Source organism: Aegilops tauschii, chromosome 7 (genome assembly GCF_002575655.3).
Source record: "Aegilops tauschii subsp. strangulata cultivar AL8/78 chromosome 7, Aet v6.0, whole genome shotgun sequence".
Taxonomy (NCBI): Eukaryota; Viridiplantae; Streptophyta; class Magnoliopsida; order Poales; family Poaceae; genus Aegilops; species Aegilops tauschii.
The window spans coordinates 448578011-448595789 of NC_053041.3; positions in this window are offsets into that span (position 1 = coordinate 448578011).

Below are 17779 nucleotides of genomic sequence, written 5' to 3' on the forward strand. Positions count from 1 at the left end.
AGAAAGAAGGAGGAAGAAAAGAACACCAAAATCAGAAAACAAGCCAAAAGTGGCAGATGGCAAGGAAGGACGAAGAGGTAGGCGGCTTACCGTCAACCAGATCTTCGATCTGACCGTAGCCAGAGATCAAAGTTTGCCTGGCTTCAGCCCAGCCAGCCGCCTCCGTCTCGTACTCGGCCTGGAGGGCGGCTTCGCGATCCTGCACCACCTTCAGAGCCGCCTTGTGGCCTTCCTCCTGGTCGGCCAACTTCTTGGCCAGGCGGTCGCGTTCCTGCACCAAGGCGGCGATCTCGGCGTCCTTGGCACGAAGGGCGGTCTGGGACTCCCCCAGCTGTGCCCTTAGACTGGCGTTGGCCGCTGCAGAGACGGCCGAAGAAGAAAGAACAGTAAGAGAAAGTCGTCAAGGAAGATCCGACCCGACTGCTCACCAGTCGGCCCGAATCTCGGGGACTACACCCAGTGGGTGCGCTGACGCGCCCCCACATGAGATAAAGAACTAAGCACGTACCTCGGCTCTCAGTAAAGTCGGCGGTCTTCTGGGTCAGCTCCCGAGCCTGGGAGTTGAAGGCGGCCGCACGAAGACTGTGGTAGTCCTGCAAGATAGACAGAAGATCGGAGTAAGAACAAGAATAGGAAGAACAAATCCACCAAGAAGTTCCAAGCCGCCTGCTCAGCAGCCGACTCGGAACTCGGGGACTACACCCAGTAGGTGCGCTGACACGCCCCCACGGAAGAAATCAAGATCAAGAAGTAATCAAGATCAAGAAGTAATCAAGACCAAGAAGAAGCAAGATGGGAAGGCTGACCCGGATGGCCGCCCGCGTCGCAAGGAACTCGTCGGTGAACTGCCTCAGCGCCGCGGCTTGGCCCTGGAGCCGGGTCCGGACGTCCTGCGCAGCCACGTTCATCACGGCCGTCCCTCCGCCTGGCGTCCACCCTGAGGTTGCGCTGGCCGCCTCCGCGTCCTGGGCCGACGAGCTGGAGCCCACGGCCGGCTGTGGCTCCGACGCGGCCTTCTGTGGCTTCGACGCAGCCTTCCCCGCGCGCCGGCTCGGCGGCATCCGGACCGCTATCTCAGTCCTCGCGGCCGGCTCGCCCCCGCCGACTGTGTAGGCGGCTCATCAGGCTGGCCGCCTTGAGCCGCCCCAGTTGGCGGGGTAGGCACCGGCGCCCTCTCCAGGATGATGACGTCGTCGTCTCTCCCCAGCCCTGGCTGGTCGCCGCTGGCTCCTTCTGGCGAGGGCTCCATGGACCCCGGCGCCGCAACGCATAGAGGGGTGACCATCAAGACCTCCCCCGCTGCTTCTGCAGCTGCAGCCTCCGCTTGGGCCCTGGCAGCGAGGTCGGCGAGCACCTTCGCCGCCTCCTCCTCCAGCGCCGCCTGGGCGGCGGCCGCCTTCCGTGCCTCTGCCTCCCACGCCTCCTGCTCCTCCCGCGCCTCCCGCGCGTTCCATTTCGTCGCCGCCTGAAGCTCGGCGCGGGGGTCCACACGGCGGGTGGTGCTCCCAGACCCCCTCGGCGACTCGGCGACGGAGGCAGCAGCCGCCCGCTCAAGCGACAGCGGAGCTCTGATCATCGGAGAAAAAGACAAGGGCGCAAGAATCACCAGAGAAAAGAAAGAGAAAAGAGTATACAAAAGAAAGTGAACTTACGCCGACACGGTCTGCGGTTGCTTCCCCGTCTTGCGGAAGCGAGCCGCCTTCGCAGCCGCCTCCTCCCGCCTGGTTGCGGCCGCCCCGCCCCTGGGTTTCTTCGTCCGACTGCCGAACAAACCCTGGGCGGCGTGACGCTTCTGCCCTCCGCCTCGAGCAGGCGGTGCGGCGGAGGAACCCGCGCCGCGTCCAGATGCCGGCTGTCGGCGCGGGGCGACTTCGGCCTCATCGTCGTCCGGCCAGTCGTCGAAGGTGACTCCGAGCCCGGAGCCGCCTGCTTCGCCGCCGGCTTGGCCACCACCCGGCTCGATGTTGTCGTCCATGCCGGCCGCCCCCAAGTCGGGGTCCTCCAGATCGTGTTCGGTCCGGTCGGGGACGAATCGACGCTCCGCGTCCGACCCGCCGGCCGGCCGAAGCAGAGGGCTCTGTCGAAAAACGAGCCGACTAAGTTAGAGTCGGCCAAGAGGAACTCGGCAACAAAGTTAAAAGAAAAAGAAGAGCCAAGGAAAGCATACCGTGGGCGGTGGATTGGCTCGGCTGTATGGCTCCTTGCCGAACTGCCACTCTTCGGAGAATTTGCAGTTCGCAAGGTAGTTCACCATATAGGCGACCTCCTCGCGCGGCATCTCCTTGGTGCACATTCGGCTCGGATCGAGCTAGCCGCTCATCTGACAGATCAGACGAGGCCGGCTCTAGAGCGGAAGAACCCGGCGCGTGACGAATGCGGCCAGCAGGTCGGGCCCCGTCAAGCCCTCCGACTGGGTCAGCACTCGCACTCGGGCGATGGCTGCGGACCCGGCTGGCGCCAGAGTCACGGCCCGGAAGGACCACTGGGGCCGCCTGCCCGCGGCTGGGCCGGCTACGTAAGCCGGCAGGTTGATGTAGTCGCCCCGCGGGGCGATGTTCCGCACGTAGAAGTACGATTTTTGCCACTTCTTCACCGATTGGATCAGCGTGATGACGGGGAAGGGGTTGTCGGCGACCGACCTCCGCGACGCGATGTAGGCGCCAGTCTGAGCCGGCACGCCCTGCATGCGCGTGCCCATCTTGGACTGGAAGAACTCCCCCCAGAGCTCGAGGGTGGGGAGGACGCCGAGGTAGCCCTCGCACAGGGTGACGAAGGCAGACACCAGCACCACCGCGTTTGGGGTGAGGTGGTGCGACAGGAGATGGTAGAAATCGAGCCAGGAGTGCAAGAAGGCGCTTACTGGCAGGCCGAAGCCGCGCAAGAAGTGCGAGCGGAAGACCACCCGCTCGCCCTCCCGCGGCTCCGGCGTAATTTCCTTCGCCGGCGCGAGGCGGACCTCCACCTTGTCCGCGCTGGGCAGCCGCCGCGGGTTGCGGAGGAACTCGACGTTGTCGTCGTGGATGTTGGAGTCGTCCCAATCCCCACCATACTGCTCCGTGGCGGGAGGCATGGCGAAAGCAAGCACGGCGGCAGAGGAGCGTGTGGTGGAAGAGCGCGGCGGCGAAGCGCTGTTGCAAGAAACGGCGAGCGAAGAAGATGGTGAAAGTAGGAGGAGCGTGCGAGGGCCTACCGCCCTCCACCTCCCCCTACTTATAGCCTCGCGAGGTGAGGCCGGGAAGGCCGGACGTGGGGGAGACGTGGGATTAACTGCACCCACTCCCCCCACGCCTCGCGATTATCGCGGACAAATGCGAGCCGAAACTGCCGCAATATGACGTTCGGGCGGTTTCGGGATGCAGACAATCCGCTCCTAGGCCCGGGCACGGACGTGGCGGGCCCCCACCTTGCGGCGATGTCCCGTCGCGCGCGTGGGCTGGCAGGCTTTTCGGCCAAGAGGGGCCACGTGGTTTGCAGACGGCCAGCGGGCGGCCCGCGGCCCGGAGCGCGCACTGGCGAGCTCCCGCCCTCCGACTCTGGAAGATTTCGACCAAGGTGGCACGCCTAACCAAAGCCGGCTCCCAGCTGCCGGCTTGCTAAGATGGGAAGCTGATCGAGCTTCTCAACTCCTGCTCAACCTCGAAGCCCAATCAGCTTCGGGGACTACTGTCGGAGTAAATGGCCACGGGTAGCCTAACCGACTACCCCTGGCTCTTCAGAAAAATAATCAGGCCTTTGGGCCTCCAAGCGCTCCAAGCATTGGACCCCCTTCCCTGGGCGGCTGCCTCTGAAGCCGACTCACGGAAGGCGGCCCAGCCTCGAGCAACCTCCCTCCCCAAGACAACCGCGGGGTGGCCGACTCCAGGAAGCCGGCCTCAAAGGGCACCGACTCCAAGAAGCCGGCCGAGACCACAACCACCAAAAGCTACTCCCACATAACGGTGACAAGACGGGGTGTGGCCACAGTGCGGCCCACTACCCCGAAGCCCGAGGCGGGCATGGCTACAGGAGGCCATACGGGACGGCCGTCTCCCGTGCGGCTCGGCACTGTAGCCATGCTAGCCTCAATGTCATCCACGACAGACTCCCGTACGGCCCACGGGCGGCGGGCCCCTTCAGCCAGAGAGAGGCGTGAAGGCGGCCCGGCCTTTCCCAGTCGGCCAAGGGCGTAGCCGGCCCCCAGAAGCCGGCTACTCCCTCCCTCGAAGCATGCGCCACATTAAGGAGACAAGACGAGGTAAGGCTACAGTGAGAGCCCCCGAGGCGGCCCACTGTAGCCACGCTTACCTCAACGAAGCCCTCATCATCAAGGGCGAGGCTACAGTAAGCAGCCGCCACAAGACCCTAGGCGGTGGGGCCGGCCTGTCAACCAAGAAGCCGGTAGCCGGCGGAACCCACCAGTCGGCGGGACCCAACAGCCGGCGGAGAAGCCGGCGAACGTAGACACTGACGGCTGGGACCAGTGCCCAGCCGGATTACCATTGTACCCCCGGGGGGTAGGCCTATATAAACCCCCCGGAGCACCCATGCAAAGGGTTGGCTTCTAAGCATAGCACACACACCATAGATAGAGAGAAGTTAGAGCTAGCCTTGTTCTTCTTCTCCCTTGAACCCCAAAACAGCTCTAGGAGCGATTGTAGCTACCTTTCCTGATCTAGTGATCATGCGGAGACCCCGCAGAGTAGGACTAGGGGTGTTATCTCCTCGGAGAGCCCCGAACCTGGGTAAGATCCGCCGGCGTGCATGTCTTCGCCTCATCCCGTTTCCACGCACCGGCGACGTCTTATTGGCACCCACAATGATAAGCCACCCGTTGGCATATGTCGCACCAACCACCCGACAGAGCGCCTCCGCCACCTCTACATCAAGACGGCGCCCTGACGCCAAGGCGTGGGGCTCCACGACGCGACCCACCGCGTCCAGCGCCCGCGCGTGAAGAGAGAAGCTGTCAAGATGTCCCTCCGCCGCAAGAAAACGCTCCGCCACTCCTCGCACCGCCGCGCCAGGATCCTTTGCCATGGCAAGGCCCCGCGCCGCTTGCCGTGGCGGCGCGTGAGCACCAAGGCCAAGCTCCACCTCCAAGGCGGGCCCCGGTGACCACAGCCGGCTGCCGCGCCTTCACCCCCGAGCTGCGTAGCGTCGCCTGGCCGGGCAAGTTCAAGCCGGATCTGCCTCCTCGCTATCACGGCACCCCGACCCCGTGGAGTTCTTGCAGCTCTACGAGCTGAGCATCGAAGCGTCCAACGCCGACGAGAAAGTCATGGCGAACTGGTTTCCCATGGCTCTCATGGATGGAGCCCGCTTCTGGCTCCTGAACCTACCCCTAGGCTCGATCTCCTCCTAGGATGAGATGCGCAACCGTTTCGTGGCCAACTTCCAGGGCACTCGCAACCGCCTGCCGGCTGCGGGTGACCTACGTCGCGTCAAGCAACAAGCAGGAGATACCCTCCAGAAGTACATCCATCGCTTCAACAACGTCCGCCTCAAGATACCCAAGGTGATGGACGAGGCCATTATCTCTGCGTTCTCTGATGGCATCCTAGACGTCAAGATGAAGGAAGAGCTCGCTATCCATGAGGAGCTGTGCACGTCTCTGGAATTGTTCAACCTGGTGACCAAGTGCGCAAGAGCTGAGGAGGGGTGCCTCATCCTTCTCGAGCTCCCGGTTGCGGACCCGGAGGAGAAGAAAGCCAAGGCCAAGGACGTGAAGCGCAAGGGAGCGGTTGTGCTCGCGGCGGAGCCGGACACCAAGCGCAGCAGAGACCAGCCCGAGTCATCCAAGAGCAGCCGACCGTTCTGCGCCTTCCACAACCTAAATACCCACAACACCAGCGACTGTCAAGAGCTCAGAGCCATTCGTGAAGGGCGCTTCGGTCGATGCCCCGAGCGTGGCGACCGGGGCTACGGCCGAGGAGGAGGACGTGGTGGCGGACGCTGGGACGACCATGGTCCGCGCCAGGAGTGGCGCGACCGGCCTCGTGAGGACCGCTGGCAGGATCATCCTCACGAGGGCGCCTGGAGGGATCAGCCTCGTGAGGATCGTCCTCGAGGCAACGCGGGCTCCCTCCGCTGCCGCCACCGCCAAGAAGGAATGACGACCACCACCAAGACGAGGGGGCGGGGGGCTTCCAGGAGACGCGCGGTATCGCCTGCATCTTGGGCGGAGCCCAGGCCCCAGCCTCGCAGCGTACCTTCAAGCAATTTGGTCATGAAGTAAATGCAGTCCTCCCCAAGCTCGAGGCCACGCGCCCGCACAGATGGTCCCAGTGCCCCATCACGTTCAATTCAGCAGATCAGCTCAAGTGCGCAGCTTCCGCTGGCGCCCTCCCGATGCTTTGTTCACCAGTCATCAGCAACGTGCAAGTTACCACGACCCTCATCGACGGCGGCGCAGGGCTCAACGTCCTGTCCGTCAACACATTCAACAAACTCCAAGTGCCATATGACCAGCTTCAGCCTACCAAGCCTTTCTCAGGAGTGTCCGACGGTTCCACCACACCGATAGGGCAGGTCTACCTCCCTGTCACCTTCGGAGAGCGCAAGAACTACCGCACCAAGCTCATCGACTTCGACGTCGCGCACATCCTTCTGCCGTACAATGCCATCCTCGGGTATGCAGCCCTGGCCATGTTCATGGTAGTGACCCATCAGGGCTACAGTGTCCTCAAGATGCAGGGAAGCGGCGGGATCATCACAGTCCCGTGCGAGGAAAGAGACGCGATGCGCTCCCCCGAGCGTGCCTTTCAAGCTGCAGCAATCAACGACCCCGACAGCAAGGGCGAGCGTCCTCCTGAGGCCGACCCAAGAAGAAGAAGCAGCTGCACCGTGCAGGACCTTAGGAGGGTGGCGTCGCAGCTGGAACCTCGTCAGGATCAGCGCTCACTCCAGGGGCGCCTCCCTCCATCGCATAGGAAGGCGCGCCCGGCGCCCTTCTCGGGCAGGGCTCGGGGGATCTCCTCTGGAGGGCCTCAGACCTTGCCCACATCACGAGGGAGGCGCTTGGGTACCACTTGGAGGCGTGCTTCGCGGCACGTTTCCCTCAGGAGGGCATAGGGCAAGGATCGCCCACCGTTCAGGAGTTCATCACCAAGACCACTCAGGAATTGCAAGACGCAAGGGCCATGCGCGGCGACCACCGCTCACGAGGCGCAGCTTCCCAACCAGGCGAGGATGCCGGGCTGCGCGTCTGCATCGATGCCCCAGGGCTCAACAGGGACGCTTCTCAGGAGCTTTTCTGGCCTTCGCGCGTGGGACACTGCAAGGGCCCACCGCACAGCTATGTTCGCATGCCTTTTGGCCTACCGAGCGTGTCGTCTGCCTACCAGCGCAACTTGCGGCGCATCCTGGCGGCTCAGGAGGCCAGGCACCATGCCGTCCTGGAGGAGATGGAGACGGTCCTCAAGGAACCACCTGAGCCCCCAGAGCCTCCCGAGGCTCAGGGCCCCGGTGACTCGTGAGGAGCAATCCTTTCGCCGCGTACCTTCAACTGCCCCAACTCTCCTTCGTCAACAGAACCAGGTGACATTTTCCAAGTTCATATAGCTGGGAGCGCCTCTCGGGCTGCAGCATTCCTAGGCTGCACAGGTCCGTCCCTGTGGCATCTATCCCTTTTATGTCTTTGTCTTACCTTGCTGGGGGCGCCCCTCGGGCTGCATCATCCCCAAGTCGCTCGGGCCTGACCCAGTGGCATGTATCTTCCTTGCATTTACTTAAGCCTGCTGCTTTCCATGCTTAATCTACTTATGATTATTACCTGCTCGATCGCCACCAATCATGGGAGCCGCGCGCCGGCCGTCTTTCTTCAGGACCCTTCACGTGAGTAAGTTGAGCACGGCGTTTGTGCTCGGGCCCGTCCCTCCAGCGTCGATAAATCCAATGGCTGAGCTTTGTCTGGCGGGTCGGCCCCGTTCACGTCACCTCCTGGGGCCGTTGGTCCTTGGCTTTCTCACGCGATAACCTCAACAGATTCGTTCGGCGCAGGTTGTCTGACCACCTCGCAGGACAAACACAGTGAACATGAACCAAGACCAGGCGCAACCCGCCTTGAGGTAGGGCCTCGTGAGTCCCGCGCTGGCTCACGAGTGCCCAGATACACCTCGTCTAGCCCTGCCGTGCAAGCCACGTGTCAGGGCGGGGCTGTACACGCACCGGGGGCTCTCCGCAAAGGGATCCCCCCTCCCACGCACAAGTGGAAGCACCATGCTCCGCGCTGGCCGTCGACACTGTCGAGGAGGGGATATGCCCGTGCACAAGCGGAAGCGCTATGCTTCGCGCTGGTGATAAACAACTGAGGGCGGCCTCACGGCCGTACCAACCTTAGGGAGCCCAGAGCTCAGTGTCCGGCCTCACCGCAACGCCTCCCCTCGGGAGAGCCGCGTGAGGGGGCTGGGCACGGGGGCTGCGTTCGGGTCACGCCCAAGCGTACGTCACCCAACCAGGACCCTCGGGCCTGGTCGTCGCACGCCCCTCCTGAGCCGAGCCTCGGCGAGGGCAAAGGCATGGAGATTGTTTGCACGTCAAGGGGGACTCCTGAGCATCGCGACTCAGGACCTAACTGGTCACGTAGCCCCTCACTCCTTGGTCCGTCCTGGTCTCCGGTCGACCCAACGGCGGTTGAGGTATGCGCGGGGCCGGGCTCTGCCGACGTAGAACAATAACCTATCCTCGCGAAAACTTCCTATAAGCTGTTTGCGCGTCAAGGGGGACTCCTGAGCATCTTAGGAGCCTAACTGGTCACGTAGCCCCTCACTCCTTGGTCCGTCCTGGTCTCCGATCGGCCCAACGACGGTTGAGGTATCCGCGGGGCCGGGCTCTGTCGATGCAGAACACAAAGAAAATAGGAAGAAAATCACAAAATCTCGAAGCAAATATTATAAGACATATTGTTCTCACAATATCAGACGAAAGTTTAACGCCTCCATGAGGCCTGATGCATGCTGCAGGAATGAAACAGGAAAGCAGCCGCAGGTCACCCCTGGACACCGCCATCGCCCACAGAAGGTGATCCTCCCTTGGTAGCATCGCCTTCACCTGCACCGCCAGCCGCGGGATCGGTGGCATCGCCGGTCGAGGGCGTGAGGACGAAGCCGCAGAACTTCTTCAGCAGGGCCTCCACCTGACCTTTCACGGCTGCGGCGGCAGCCGCACAATGTTCATCAGCTACAGGCTCCAGCAGCTCGTCTAGACGAGCATTGGGGTCGCGAAGGTGCAGATGGCTGAAGACACGCGTCAGCGCAGCTGAAGAAAGGACACAACCCTCTGCCTAAGCCATGGGACCGATGCCCTCCACTACTTCCTCAAGCGCCTTCACCAAGTGGGGAAGCAGCTGAGCAGGGCCATCCTCGTCGGTGGTCAGCGGCTTCTCCAAGCCCTTCTCGTAAAGTGACTTCAGCGCCATGCTGGACCTCTTCTCAAGAAGCAAGAAGGCCACGCGGTCTTCGGCCAGGACCTTCACCTTGGCATCGAGCTCGGCCTCCCTCGCCTTCGCCTTCTACTCCAACTCCTCCAGCCGGCCGTGCTCCGTGGCCCGCGCCTTCGCTAGTTCTGCCAGCTCGGCATCGCGGCCCTGGATGGCGTCTCCCGGGCCTTCATCTCCTCCTCCTTCGCTTCGCGGCCACATGCTTCTTTTGCGCGCTCATCGCGCAGGCTCTTCAGCTCACGCTCCAGCTCTTGGCAGTGGTCGCGGGCGGCCTCGGCGTCCTTCAGCACCGCCTTGCGATCGGCCGCGGCTCTGGCGGCGGCCTGCTTCTCCTTCTCTGAGGCCGCCGCGGCCTGGCTCAGCGACGCTCGAACCGCCGAGTCGGAGTGAAGCCAGGCAGAGGCCAGCTCCAGGTGCCCGGCCAACAGGCACGGGTCCGCGCTCAGGAGATCTTCCCGCAGCTGGGCCATCTCCGAAAGGGCGCGCTCCAAGACGACAGAGGAAGCGGAAGAACCTGGGGCCAGAAGTGCAGCAGGAGGAGGGGGCGGCGTCATTACCAGATCCTGGAAGATCGAGGGCTCCTGAGCCATTGGGGCCTCATCAGCCGAGCCGGGCACCGGCACTTCCGGAGCCAGCGGGGCCACGGGGGCTGACTCCTCCCGACGATGCTCCTCTTGGCCTCGCGAGGGCGACCGGGCTAGGGAGGTGCAAGTGCTGTCGCCTTCTTTCTCCGCAGAAGGAGGCACGGCCACTGCATCCTCCTTCCTCTTCTTCGCCGAAGGCGTCAGCCTGATCAACCAAAGGTGAACATCAGAAATTGGCAAGCACAGGAAGGAACAAGATAAAGCTCAAAGCACTTACTGGTCCACCGCGACACAGTCCACCTTCCGCTTGGGGAGCCTGAAACCCGAAAGCGTCGGGGCCTGAGGAGTGGGCACACGGGCCCCGGAAGGAGAAGACGGCGCGGCAGAAGGGCCGGAGCCGGCTCTAGGCAGCGTAAAGGCGGAGGCAGCACCTCGAGAAATCAGCGACGACCTGCCCTTCATCGGGATAGCGGGCAGCTCTCCCTCCCCCCCGCGGGTGTCGACCTCGGCGTCGTCAGGAAGGGCGCGGAGGATGTCAGCCTTGCTCATGGGAGAGGTTTCTCCCATCTCCTCGGGGGTCACCTCCGAGTCTTCCTCCTCTTCTTCCCCCCCCCCACGGGACTCGTCGAAAGACAGCTCCACAGGCTTCGGCGTCGCAGGGCCCCCAGAGGGCGTGGGCAGCACCAGCCCGCGCGCGGTAAAGGTCGGCTTGGAGGCCACGATTGGCTCCCAGTCCTTGCGGTGGAATAAAGGAAGGAAGGCGCTCGGCGGATACTCCTGGTTGTCCCCAACCAGGAGGCGCATGACAGCAGTCCGCTCATCGTCAGGCAGGGCCCCTAGCCTCAGGTGAACCTTGTCTCCTTCATCTCCAAGCTTCGACAAAGGGCGCGCGCGCGCCTGAAGTGGGGCAACACGTAGCATCAGGAATTCCCTCAGGAGCATGGCCCCCATCACTTTCGTCGCCTTCGCGTTGCCCGGCTTCAATTCGGTCATCATCTGCTCCAACACCGGCGACGCTCGCTCGTCAGCGAGCTCTGCACGGGACCACCCCTTGTCAGACTGGGGCGCCTCCGTCGGCAGTTCCAAGCGTGGATGGACGCACTTGGCACTCATCATGACCCATTTGGCCCTGAGGTTGTCGACCCTCTTCCCGATGTTCGAGATCGAATTGGCCTTGCCGGACGCGATGAAATTGGCACACCCGGAGATGTGACCATCGCTAAGGCGAAGGAAGAAGAAGTGGCGCAGCAGAGCCACGGACGGCATCACGCCCAGATACGCCTCGCAATAGTAAGCGAAGATGGATAGGAGAAGGATGGAGTTGGGATGGAGATGCAGCGGCTGTAGCCCGAAGTGGTCGAGGACCTCATAGAAGAAGTCAGAGAAGGGGGGAACCAACCCGGCGGCGATGCTGCTCATGAAGAAGGGGAAGAACGTGCTCCCCTCGGGCTCCGGCTCGATGGAGGCGGCCAAAGCTCCGTCGTCCCCCATTCGTTGCTCTCACCCGCCGTCAGCAAGCATGTGGAGGCGAGGCTCTTCTCTGAGACATTGGGCGCGTCGAGAGCAGGCTCGTACCAAGCCGGCGACGCAGAGGGCTTGACCTTGCGCGGCGCCATCAGTCGCTGTTACGGGAGGAGATGGAAGCAGATCTGAGGATTTCGGAAGCAGGGCGCAAGGAAGGGGATCTGAGCAAGGCGAAGGGAAGCAATGAAGGCAAGCACTGTCTACACCAGCCTTTTGTCAAGTAGGGCAGTTGCCGAGGCAGCATGGGGAAGTGGAGACGCCCACATCCAATCAACCGCCACGCGTCGACTGAGGCCACATGCTTTTGGGGCCCGCAGCGCTCCGCGCTTGACCTTTGGCTTCGCCTTGAAGCCAAGCCCGAGCGCGCCTTGGGCCCGGGGGCTACTGTCGGTGTTCTGGGAACGGGGGTCCCCAGAGTTGCCTGCCTGCGGCCCATGGCATGGCTGAGCTAGCAGACCTGTACGACCCATCTTCATCGCCGAGGCATTCAAGACCCTCATGAGGGGCGAAGCCTCGCGAGGCGGACGACCCAACACCTCCTCAAGAGCGGCCTCACCAGGCAGGCTCACGAGGGGCGGAGAGATCAAGGCAAGGCAAACCTTGTGAGGTCCTCGTGATGTGAGCCATGACGATCGAGACCAGGCGGGACGCCAGGCGGGCGCCAGCGCGCAGTATCCTTGTTTCCCCTTTGGTGCTAAGCAGGCACGCGCATGCGTGGAGTATCGAGGCATCAAGCAAAGGTTTCGATATCGGTGCAACGAGACCAAGACCTGCAGGACGGCAAGACGGAGGTCAGCATGGAGCCCAAGACGGCGTCACCACCAGAGCCTTTTGCAGGCGAAGACCGCTTTTGTCAGGATAAGCTGTACTGGTTGTCCCCTTTCAAATTGGCCATTGTTGGCTCCCTTCCCGCTCAATATTTGGGGAGAGGACCAGGGCCTATATAAGTAGAGCTAGCCACCACAGTAGGGGGCAACTCATCTCGAACTCATTCAAAGGCATCTCACCCAACCCTTAGCCACATACCGAGCACAAGAACACCTCAACCTCAGGAGGCTGTCCTTCCCTTTGTACTGTCCATCACCAACCCAAGAGGCAATCCACCACCACATTGGAGTAGGGTATTACACCACAACGGTGGCCTGAACCAGTATAAATCTTGTGTCTTTTGTGCTGTGAGTTCGTCGAGTTCGTCCGCGAGATCTTAGCGAGCTAGGGCGTGGATCAGTAGGGAGGAAATCTTTGCGCGCACCCCAGTGTTCGAACCTTGAGGGTTTTGCCGGAACCCGTGATCCGACAACTGTTGTTCCTAATGAAAAGAATGAACTTATTCCACAAAGAATTGTTAGAGGCTATAGAATGGTAATTGATTTTACAAAATTAAACAAAGCAACTAGAAAAGATCATTACCCTCTGCCTTTTATTGATCAAATGCTTGAAAGATTATCTAAGCACACACATTTTTGCTTCCTTGTTGGATATTCTGGTTTTTCACAAATACATGTTTCTAAACCTGATCAAGAAAAGACCACTTTCACTTGTCCCTTTGGAACCTATGCTTATAGACGTATGCCTTTCGGTTTATGTAATGCACCTGCTACCTTTCAAAGATGTATGACTGCTATATTCTCTGAGTTTTGTGAAAAGATTGTTGAGGTTTTCATGGATGACTTCTCTGTTTATGGGAAGTCTTTTGATGATTGTTTAAGCAATCTTGATCAAGTTTTGCAGAGATGTGAACAAACAAATCTTGTCTTGAATTGGGAGAAGTTCCACTTTCTGGTTAATGAAGGCATTGTCTTGGGTCATAAAATTTCTAAAAGAGGTATTGAAGTGGACAAAGCTAAGGTTGATGCAATTGAGAAAATGCCATGCCCTAAAGATATAAAAGGTATTCGTAGTTTCTTAGGTCATGCTGGTTTCTATAGGAGATTTATCAAAGACTTTTCTAAAATTTCTAGGCCTCTTACGAATCTTTTGCAAAAGGATATTGCTTTCGTTTTTTATGATGATTGTTTAGAAGCCTTTGAAACACTCAAGAAAGCCTTAATTTCTGCACCTATTGTTCAACCACCTGATTGGAACTTGCCTTTTGAAATTATGTGTGATGCTAGTGATTATGTTGTTGGTGCTGTTCTAGGACAAAGAGTTGATAAGAAATTGAATGTTATTCATTATGCTAGTAAAACTCTAGACAGTGCTCAACGAAACTATGCTACTACTGAAAAAGAATTCTTAGCAGTGGTGTTTGCTTGTGATAAATTTAGACCTTATATTGTTGATTCCAAAGTAATTGTTCACACTGATCAGGCTGCTATTAAATATCTTATGGAAAAGAAAGATGCTAAACCTAGACTTATTTGATGGGTTCTCTTGTTACAAGAATTTGATTTACATATCATTGATAGAAAAGGAACTGAGAACCCCGTAGCTGATAATTTATCTAGGCTTGAAAATGCGCATGATGACCCACTACCTATTGATGATAGTTTTCCTGATGAGCAGTTTCCTGCAATAAATGTTGCTCATAGTACTCCTTAGTATGGTGACTATGATAATTACATTGTTGCTAAATATTTACCACCTAGCTTTACATACCAACAAAAGAAAAAATTCTTCTATGATTTAAGACATTACTTTTGGGATGGCCCACATCTTTATAAAGGAGTAGATGGTATTATTAGATGTTGTGTACCTGAGCATGAACAGGGATTTTAATAGAGAAATGTCACTCCGAAGCTTATGGAGGGCATCATGCTGAAGATAGAACTACTCACAAGGTATTGCAATCTGGATTTTATTGGCCTACCCTCTTCAAGGATGCCCGTAAGTTCATCTTATCTTGTGGTGAATGTCAAAGAATAGGTAATATCGGTAAGCGTCAAGAAATGCCTATGAACTATTCACTTGCTGTTGAACCATTTGATGTTTGGGGATTTGATTACATGGGACCTTTTCCTTCTTCTAATGGGTATACACATATTTTGGTTGCTGTTGATTATGTTACTTAATGGGTAGAAGCTATTCCAACAAGTAGTGCTGGTCACAACACCTCTATTAAAATGCTTAAGGAAGTTATTTTCCCAAGGTTTGGAGTCCCTAGATATTTAATGACTGATGGTGGTTCACGCTTTATTCATGGTGCTTTCTGTATAATGCTTGCCAAGTATGATGTTAACCATAGAATTGCATCACCTTATCATCCTCATTCTAGTGGTCAAGTTGAACTTATAGCAATAGAGAAATAAAATTAATTTTGCAAAAGACTGTCAATAGGTCCTGGAAGAGCTGGTCTAAGAAATTAGATGATGCACTTTGGGCTTATAGAAAAGCATATAAAAATCCTAGGTATTTCTCCTTATAAAATGGTTTATGGAAAAGCTTGTCATTTGCCTCTTGAGTTAGAACATAGAGCATATTGGGCCATCAAAGAGCTCAATTATGATTTCAAACTTGCTGGTGAAAAGAGGTTATTTGATATTAGCTCATTAGATGAATGGACAACCCAAAGTTACAAAAATGCAAAATTATTCAAAGAAAAAGTTAAAAGATGGCATGACAAAAGAATCCAAGAGCGTGAGTTTAAAGTCGGAGAATGTTCTTTTGTACAACTCTCATTTTAGATTCTTTGCAGGAAAACTCCTCTCAAAATGGGAAGGCCCCTATGTTATCGAGGAGGTTTATTGGTCTGGAGCCATCAAAATAAATAATGCCAAAGGTACTAACCCAAAGGTTGTCAATGGGCAACGAATAAAACATTATATCTCAGGTACGCCCATTAATGTTGAAAGTAATATTATCCAAACTTTGACACCGGAAGAACACATAAATGAGTCCTTCCGGAACACTCTAGAATCGTGTAAATAAGGAGGTACGTGATACGATAAGTAAACGGACTCTGAAAAATCCGCAAAAATATTTTTGGTCAGTTTTGGAATATTTTGAAAAATAGGAAAATAAGAAACTTCCAGGAAGCGTACCCTGGTGGGCACAAGACAGCAGGACGCGCCTGGCTTGCCAGGCACGCCCAGGTGGGTTGTGCCCACCTGGGACACCTTCTGGACTCCGTTCTTCTACAGTTTGCTTGTCCCCCAAGTGAAAAAATCTATATATACTCCCTGAACCTGTTAACCACAGTATCGTGGAGAAATCTTCTGTTTTGTTTTTCTTGCTTCTTTCTGTCAGATCCCATCTACCATGGCCACCTCCTGCTCCTCCAAGGACAAGTTCTTCAAGACCGTTATCAACCCATATCTGCGGAAGGTGGTGCAGCACCCTCAGGTCATCTAGATGCATGAGGGGTTGCTCCACATCTGCGATGTGCAAGGTCCCAAAGGGACAGGAACTGTGGAGGCTAGGCTCGAAGCTATGGAGCAAGACATCTTCCGGTGCAAGGGGATGGTGGAGCATGGACTCAACACCAATCACCTCATGATCACGGACCTCTCCCATGATGTCAAGGTGGATGGCAAGCCCATGAAGGACACCGTCTTCACCCTCAACGAGCAAATCAACTTCCTCCAAAGTGAGAAGTATGATCTTGAAAACCAAGTCTTTGAATATGAGGCGATGTTTAAAGGTATGAGTTTGGCTACTAGTTGCAGGACCTATGAGAATCACTCCTCTTATGATGGTGGACCACTGCCATGGAAATCCGAGGACAAGATCTCTTCACCACCACCTTCTTCTTCATCACCAAAGGAGAATTGAGTATTGGGTATGGTCACTCCCCTTGGCTTCCGCCAAGCTTGGGGGAGGTGCCCCAATATCGTCTCATCCCACTATATTTTTGCCTTTACTTATTTTAGTTCGATCTTTTGCTTTAGATGAATACAAGTTTAGTTCGATCCTTTCTTCTTTGCTAGATTTCTTAGTGACCTATCCTTGTAATCGTGTGCAAGATATATAATAAAGTTTAGTTTGAGTTTTTATTTTCTTTAATTTCATGTTGCAAATAAAACAAAAGAAATAAGGAAGAAAAAGAGAAAGGAAATAAATCAAGAAGATCATATACTAAACTTATGGTAGGTGATGACACCACATAAGGAAAAGTATAAGTAGAAAATTTTATTAGAGATTAACAAACATAGCATTAGTCAATGATGCAACTCATGAAAGAATTAATAAGGGAAGTGAAGATTCAAATATAAATATACTATCCTAGGAATCTTTTCTGATTGTGATCCCTCATCAAAATATTATATGCCAAAATTGTTGATGTTGGACAAGGAAGAGAACTTAATGGTTTATGTTTGTTTATATTCACATAGAAGTCATATTGTCATGGATCCTTTAACATGTGGTGCTTGCCCCCTATCTTGGCTAGCCAAAAATTCAGCACTAAGTAGAGATACTACTTGTGCATCAAAAAACTCTTAAACCCAAATCTTATTTTCAAGTGTCCACCATAGCTACCTAGGGATTGAGGAAGATCCCTGAAGTAAGTTGTCATCGGTGCAAAAAAGGAATAAAAATTGCTTCTAAAAGTGTGAGATCATTTAGTGTAAGAGAGAATTGAGCGTTGTACGAACTTGTGATGGTGAAGAATAAAAGCGACAGACTTCATGTAGCGACCATACCTCAGACGGTCAAGTCTCTGTGCATTAGTGTCATCCCTGGATCAGTAATGCTGACACGCACAATACTCGGAGGATTTATAACAGAGTAGCAATCACACACTTATTACATCGAATGTCTCAAAATAGAACTTAATACAATAAATATGACTTAAGGCCATATAAAAACGATAACAGCGGAAGACTTGGAAGATAAGCGAGTCCATCAACTCCAACGGCATCACTGAGTATAGAACCATGACCTAAGGCACCTTACTCGTCGTCTGAAAAGTCTGCAACATGAAACGTTGCAGCCCGAAAATGGGTCAGCAGATGGAATATGCTGGCAATGTAACACATAGAGAGTAATGAACAGAATAATGCTATACTACATGCATATTTGGCTGGTGGAAAGCTCTAGGGTTACAGTTTTGCGAAAAGCCAATTTTTCCCTACTGCAAAGGAATAAATTTTATTTAACTATCATGGTGGTTGTTAAACATTGAGAATGGGTGACACCATCTCAATCCCAATTAAGTTTCAACATTAAACCCAACAAAATTAATTAAAGTAACATGATGAGATTCACATGATAATCCAAGTACTAGATACTCAAGTTGTCCATAACCGGGGACACGGCTAACCATGATTAGTTTATACACTCTGCAGAGTTTTGCGCAATTTTCCCCACAAGACTCGAT